Raw genomic sequence first — 8,141 nt, forward strand, 5'->3', positions numbered from 1 at the left:
TGGAGCTGGAAGACTACTGCATGTACAGTCAACTTCGCTTATAACGACACTCGGCGGGGCATCAAAAAGGTGTCCTTATTCGCGAAGTGTCGTTATACCCGAAGTCTCATTCTATGTGTCACAGTTGGATGGGACTTTGCTCTGGGCATGAAAATTATGTCGTTATTCGCGAATTGTCGTTATATCCGATGTCGTTATTAGCGAAGTTGACTGTAGTACAGGTACAGGTATTGTGAGTCTGCAATTGTGGCATGTTGATGTGTTGATGTACGTGTGACTGTAGCATGCTGGTAACTGGGAGATTGTTTGTAGGACTCCAGGCTGATGCATGGATGCTAATGTAGCTGTGCCTGTACCTCAGTGTGTTTGTGTTGCTACCTGTGCCCGTGGGGCAGTGGTACAGGCGGGACATTTCCCACTTAACCTGTCTCTGTGGTCTGCACTTGGGCTGGGTAAGTGTGAAATAGTTTTAATTAACTATTTTAGCCTGGTGCAGTGTTTGTGCTGATGAGTCTGTATTTTGGGAACCACTTCAACTGACTTACTGCCCTTCATACTCATAGTCATAGTCATAGTCATAGCACACAGTTTGTGTGTACAGGTTTGGGTGAATGCACTGCACACTGGATACCCCAGCCCAGATCAGGCATACCTTGAAGTATATGAACAGGTAATAGCTTGTGGCAACAGACACCTGTCTGCATACATGTACTGTACTGGTACCATAGTGGCATAGATCATGTGCCAGGCACTGGCAATGGCACCATCACATGGTATTGCCTCAAGGCTCACGTATGTAGACATACTGTAGAAATCCTACAGTCATTGAGAAGAGAGGATCAGTATACATACAAGATGGAAACAAGTGATTCCAACACTACGTCATAGCTAGCTGACCCAGCACTCTGCTGATGTGAGATCTGGGACGACAGTGTAGGTTGTAAACTTCTTAGGGTATCCCGTAAGATCTTAGGGTACCCCGTAAGAAGACCTTGAGTCTGTGGGGACTGCCCTATTAAAATATGAATAAATAATAATAATAATAATAATAAACCATTCCAGGTAAAAGAGAAAGCCATTAATAAAAAATAAAAATAAAAACACTTAGAAAAGGTTATTGTACCATGCCAGACGGCTATTATTAAGTCATGTACCAATTGTAGTACATGGCGTAGTCACGCACCTACAAAATACTTTACAGGATAATATTTAAATTGCCTAGCATGCCTACAAATCCGCAATGTAGCTATTGTGGTACTAGTAGTAGTACAAATAATTTTCTTTTCCTGCTTGTGTGAGCTCCTAATCCTGGGTATCACCCTGTTTGTTATCAAAATAAAGACAAAATAAAGGCAAAATAAAGGCATACTTCTCAGTACGTGTAGTATAACTGTTAGTGGTGGCTCAAGTGGCCAGTGTCATGGGTTATCCATATTACCCCCCCCCCCCTCCCTCTCCAAACACACCCTGGAATACATGATTGTAATACTGGCACTTATTACTGGTACTGGACGTCAGTAGGTAGTCATGCAGCTATGGAGCAATGATGATTTGATCATCCTAGAAAACCAGGTACCAGCAGACAGTATTTTGATCTTTTACGTGAGCAGATACATGGCAACTCTAATGGCAGGGAGTAGAGCACCAAGCCACACGGTGTGCTTGGAAAGCACAGGAACCACTGTAATCCAGTGCAAGGTGCCAAGACTGCAAGAGGGATTGTAACCTTGGGCTTGGACTTTGTTGGAGATCCGTGCACCTCAGTAATTCGGTATCACATAGATGTAGATGTAAATTTACCGGAGTGAATGCCAAATGCTGCTGACCGATGATCGCTGAAATGCGTGAAACTTGAAGTTTATACAGCTACACAGCTTTTCGCCTCCGTTGTATGCGTACATGTACATACATGTATAATGCCTGCCACATGTACCGTCAGCAGATTGGAGCTCTGCATGTACAATGTAAGTTACAGTCAAGGAGAGAGAGGGGGGGGGGGAGGGAGGGAGGGGGGGGGGGGGAGGGAGAGAGAGAGGGGGGGGAGAGGGGGGGGGGGGAGGGAGAGAGAGGGGGGGGGGGGGAGGGAGAGAGAGAGCGTTTTTATCGAATTAATGTTAGGATCACATCACAGACATGTCGTCTACATCTCCATGTATGGTATCAGATAAACCTTGTTATGTACAGTTAACTTCGCTAATAACGACTTCGGATATAACGACAATTCGCGAATAACGACAGAATTCCCATGCCCAGAGCAAAGTCCCATCCTAGTGTAATACATATAATGAGACTTCGGGTATAACGACACTTCGCGAATAAGGACACTTTTCTGATGCCCCGCCGAGTGTCGTTATAAGCGAAGTTGACTGTACATGTACATGTACGTATACTAGTAGCATAGAGTTTTAGAGAGCCATGGTCAACCCATGGAGCTACAGAAATTCCACTTTTCTGGTAAGAAGCATGGACACGCGAAATACCTGCTGTATGAGCCCTATTGTAACGCCTTCCAGTTATTTCCATAGAGACAAGATGGCAATAGGTATGTGGATGGACAGGACGGAAGGAGTACTTGCGAAGTAATTGCCATCTCGCCAGCTGTATGCATGGCTTCATGAAGTATTTCCATCACAATACTTTGGGCTGTGTCTTGACACAAGATTAACCTTGTTTAGCTCTGCTGTGACTTCATCCTACCTGTCATAAAGACCTGGGTAAAAAGAGAGAGGTTGTTGCCCCACTTCAGCTGATTTGTGAAGAACAGAGCTGTACACGCTCGCTGACCTACAATGTACAGGTACTTGATGACGTGGCTTCCCTGGGAATGATGGCCATGCAACATGTTGTTGTTGGTCCACAGAGCTGTAGTCCTGGCAACTGACAGTGACACTGCTGTCTCCTTTGCTAGGACAGATACCATGGATACTGAGATGGTCCAGCAGCACACAGGACCGTTAGTTACGTGTGATGTGAGAGGTAAGCCATCCAGGTCCTGAGGATGTGATACTCGAAACCTCATGATGTACTGAGATCAAATTTTGTTTTTGTGATCAGCATGGATACGCCCTTGTTGTTATGAGGAGTCCATGCCATTGTGTCGCAACCATGCATGTACTAGTACATATCGGAGAAAAGGCTGGGCACTGGGTCGCTCCGCGACGAGCACCGAGGATAGGCAAGCTCCTGTGACAAGGCCGGAGCAGCCCATCTTCTTACTTCGATTCTCAATCTCAACAGTATACGAGTACGTTTGCGGCAACCCAAACTTTATAAAAAAAATAATAATAGCTTTGAAACACGTTATACGACCATGTGCAGTCTACGCCATCATAACAATGGGCACGTCAGTTTTGTAAACATCTCAACATCTGTCATCAATCACAAGCCTTACAAGTCATTCCACCTTTCTTCGCTGCCTTTTCCGGTCCGGTGTTCATGGTATATGTACCTGTACATGTCTGTCAGCTGTTGCATGTGTAGTGCTAGTGTGTTACATGGTGAACTGTTACTCTCTAGTTCCGGATTACAGGTTGCTTTTCCGCTCGTTATCATTGGGTATTCAGGAAAAGAAGCAGTTGAATTACAATGTAGTTGCCACTGTTGTAACATTGTACATGTGCTTACACTTGCCCGTATTCATGCATATGCATGGTTACATTGGTATGTGCATGGTTACATTGGTATGTGCATGTGCATTATGTCGCCACGCACAATCCGGCGAAAAGTGAGGAGGGAGGCGATTTACTGTTGTAGCTCCGGTCCATCCCATTCGGGGTCTGTTGTGACTGAGATCGCTACATTTCTGTTTGGAGTTTCAATCGTGATTGCACTGTATTGTAGCATCAATGCAGTCTGTGATAATAGTATGCTTCAACGGTATGCGATAGCATGTGTCTGTAGTAGTATACCAGCTAACCAGGGGGACCTTAGCTGCCCTAGTTTGTCCGTAATGCTACTAATCTAGGCATTGTTTCGATGTATAATATTGATTTAATCAACAACGCACGTCTAGTAACAGCAATAATACTCTTGGTAACAGCTAATTTGTCAGTTTGTGAGGCACATCAAATGCTTGGTGGGCTAGCATACTGTTTGCAACTGCATAATTACATGACTATGCCCTCTGAGCACTCTTACTTGAAGGGGCGAAGAACTTATAATCAAAGGACAGCTATGTTTGATAGGAAACTTGGCAGCTTCTACACCTCACCTAATTTCAGTGGAAACCCAGCGAGGTACAAAGTCGCTGGACACTTCTTTAGCTAAACTTACTTGTTTCAGTATACTGGTACATGTACATGTAGCTAGCATGAATGCCCGTCTGTTGTTAGACTACATGATTGAGTGAGTCTGTTGTTAGACTACAGGATTGAGTGAGTGAGTTTGTTGGGCTGTGTAGAGTGTCTACTGCATGTGTAGCAGAAGTCGTTCCTTCCGTCGAATCTACCCCTGCTCCTTCTCCTCCTCCAAGAGGTGAAAGTGATATATTTACTGGGAGCCATTGTATACAGTTACTCTACATGGATGGCCATACAAACGTAGTTCTTGGCACTACTCAACCAGGTACATGTGCCTTACGGATCAGCAACCACATGTTTGTCTGTGCATACAGATACATGTACTGGTATGTGTGATGGGGACTCGGACAGCATGCTGAGTGTGTTCATGACTGCATGCTGTGTAATGAGGATTCTTTCTTTTGTAAGGACTCTGCTCCTTTCAGCTCAAAGTGGCCACAATTCCTTTTGTAATCGAGTGACAGCAGCAGTTGCATTGTCATCCAAATCAATGCTGCCAGCAGCTAATTTGTTTATATTGAATTAGGCTTCCTAATTGGCTGGTCATCTCACATTGTCCAGCAGAGTCCTGACAAAGACACTGTTGGTTCCTAGTGCTATAGTGTAGCTATCTCTGTGGGGACATGTACTGATGTACAGGACTAGTAGTAGCCTGGTGGGCTTGCACGTGTGTAGGCCACTAATGTGATTATAATTATTAGAGCAGGTCACTGTTCAGCCCACTCCTCCTTGCTATTGTGTGAGTGCCTGCGTATGCCCTGCGCTAACAAAGTCACTCAAGCCAATGACATGATGACCCTTGCAGCACATGACATTGTCATCGTCAACAGCCGACTACTAACTGTTACAATCCTGTGGTATTGTGGAGTTGTACAATGGGAACTTCAGTATTAAGTACAATGAACCCTGGTTGTAACATACTATGGAATTTATTGAACAGAAACTGTCCAGTAGACTATGGAATCATTTTAAAAGAAAACTATTTTGGAGAGCCTTGCGTGATCAACAGTACAATCATACATTGTACATGTAGGCTCCCATTTACTCTTGACGTAATGACGTAATGGTATTCCAGTTATTTGACCTTGGATGTAAGTGTACATGACAGTCGCCTATAATGTATCCATTTGTATTTCCCTTGAAAGTTCGTTATACTGAAAAATTCATTACACTGAAGTTTTCCTGTAGTTCCTTGCAAGCATCACTTACTAAGTCTTGAACAGCTCCACAAGCCAGTATCGGTAGTTGCTGCTTCGAAATACAGTGTACAGTGAGACCTGTCTAAGACGGTTGCTCAAGGTACCTTCAAAGGGTGGTCTCTGTTACCAGGTCGTCATCCTATCCAGGGTCTTTTTACTGGAAATTGGGTCCATCGGTCCTAGTTACGGTGGTCTTCTGGGACAGGTAGTCACCTTATCCTAGTGGTCGCCTTGACAGGTTGTACTGTAGTAAACATACACACCACTGCACCAAAGCAGGCTAGCAGCGCTCACACCGGCATAATGCATACAACGACAATACTACTTGTATTACTGTTATCTCGTATCATACAATGTACCGGTATACGCATATCATGGTTCAGAGTTATCTCTCTCTCTCTCGCTCTCACTTCCTCCCTCCCTTCCTCCCTCCCTCTCTCTCTCTCTCTCTCTCTCTCTCTCTCTCTCTCTCTCTCTCTCTCTCTCTCTCTCTCTCTCTCTCTCTCTCTCTCTCTCTCTCTCTCTCTCTCTCTCTCTCTCTCTCTCTCTCTCTCTCTCTCTCTCTCTCTCTCTCTCTCTCTCTCTCTCTCTCTCTCTCTCTCTCTCTCTCTCTCTCTCTCTCTCTCTCTCTCTCTCTCTCTCTCTCTCTCTCCCTCCCTCTTGATCTCTATCATCTTGTCTTCTCTCTTTTCTTTGTCAGCTTACCTGGTGGTTATGTGCTTTTCAAGTAAGTACAAGTAAAACAAGTAAGAAGGTGGGGATGGTACGTTGGACAGTGTGTGTTGGTAGTAACGCCCATTGCATACTCACACACACACCTACAATGTAACCATCACTTTCACAGCGGATGCACACCCGTGGTTATTTCGCAATCCCCCGTGCGTATGAATGCCAGGATCGATTGTCTGGATTGCTCCCCATCACTCTGATTGTGTTATGAGGTACACCTTCGTGACAGTTATCACTCCATTATGTCTTTGTGAAGGTGGAGGAATGGCGGCACTAGCTGCTCGTCCTGCCCACTATTGTCCACCGGAAAGGCACAGTAACACCAAGAGTACACTGGGGTTATGTACTCTCAGGCTTGTAACACTAACAGACCATTGACAGTGTGCCCAGTGCAAGCTGTTTGTTGCCCTCTGCTCTGGTCTCACTCTCAGTGCACTAGTGCCAGTAGTGGCGGATGACGATTGTGATGTGCAGCTGTACCTCTAAATGTATACCCGTCAAACCCTCCAACTCAGTCTTAAATAATTATTGGCAGTGCCAATAGTATTATGGTGTAGATCATCTACTGCCTCGTGTAGGAGCACATGTGGATGAATGGCATAATAAATATTACTAAAGGTACATGCATTGTATTAGTTTTCAAAGCTACTTGAGATGGCGTTTACAATGTACTCAAAACGGGTGTATTCAAACAATACGACATGGAAAGAAGGAGGAACACCAAAGATACACTTGAATTACAAGGGATGAACTGTGACTCGGCGTTTACAATGTACAGTGATACTGTTTATGCTGTCATGTACATGTACATGTAATTGTATGTTCAATCACAGTAACAATTAATGTCACTGGGTGTATACTGATATTGTTATTGTTGTCAAGTGTGTATGCGTCCTGATTGAGCTGCACTACTACCAGACTACCGCACCCAGCACTGTGATGGTTATGCCAGCAGTAGTAGAGTGCAAGACGCCAGATTCACGCTTACCACACTTACTCCACTGGTAAAACCTTGTGCCACGTGACATGCCGTTATCGTAAAATATTACTTCGAAGTAATTGATTGGAGCACGTTATTTTGATGTGACTCCAAGTAGTTTCACCCCTGAAAGCAATTATGAGGCAGAAGTAAATATTGAGCACTCTGACAGCAACGAGGCCCCACGCATCGAAAAGGAAATAGGATATTTCCCTTTGATGTTTGCTTGGGGGCTTTGAAATGTCCTTATCAACCCGCATCAACTGGTGTGTGTCTGTGTGTGTGTGAGTGGGCAAACGGAGTGCGTTGTGGGAGAGTGGGAGAGTGGGAGCTCTTCTTGTTGAGGGATTATATTATCGATTAGTGAGGATGGGATGAATCACCTATCTGAGTATAATTCATGTCACTTGAGAATTGGTGTCAACAATATACATGTACATGTATGTTACATTCCTGGATTGTGGATCCTACTCGTGCATAGCAAGTATGCACTTGCCAAGTGATTTGGTTTGCACGCCTTTCCAGGTTTCACGCAGCCAAGCAACTTGAGTGGCAGAGTAAGCACAATGCTCCCCAAGGGTCACTATCTGACTCTGCATGTGATGTACACTGCCGAGGTAAACAATAGTACAGTCGAATGTCCCTTTAATATCCGGTCGCCAGTTATCCGTACTAACATTTCCCGAAGGTGTGGAGCTGGGAAGTTCGTTTTTAAGTACACTATGTACTGGGTGCGTCGAGTTGGCACTGTTTACACGTCATGTACATGACTGTATTTGCCATGCACACGTACATGTACATGTACACACACAGACATACATATACATGCACATGCACACACATACTATGACATAGACACATACACGCGTATTATTGTACTACTCACTGGTTATAACACTCACTGAATCTCTCTCCCAATCTCAACATTGTAGCATT

Source organism: Sycon ciliatum, chromosome 4 (assembly GCF_964019385.1).
Source record: "Sycon ciliatum chromosome 4, ocSycCili1.1, whole genome shotgun sequence".
Classification (NCBI taxonomy): domain Eukaryota; kingdom Metazoa; phylum Porifera; class Calcarea; order Leucosolenida; family Sycettidae; genus Sycon; species Sycon ciliatum.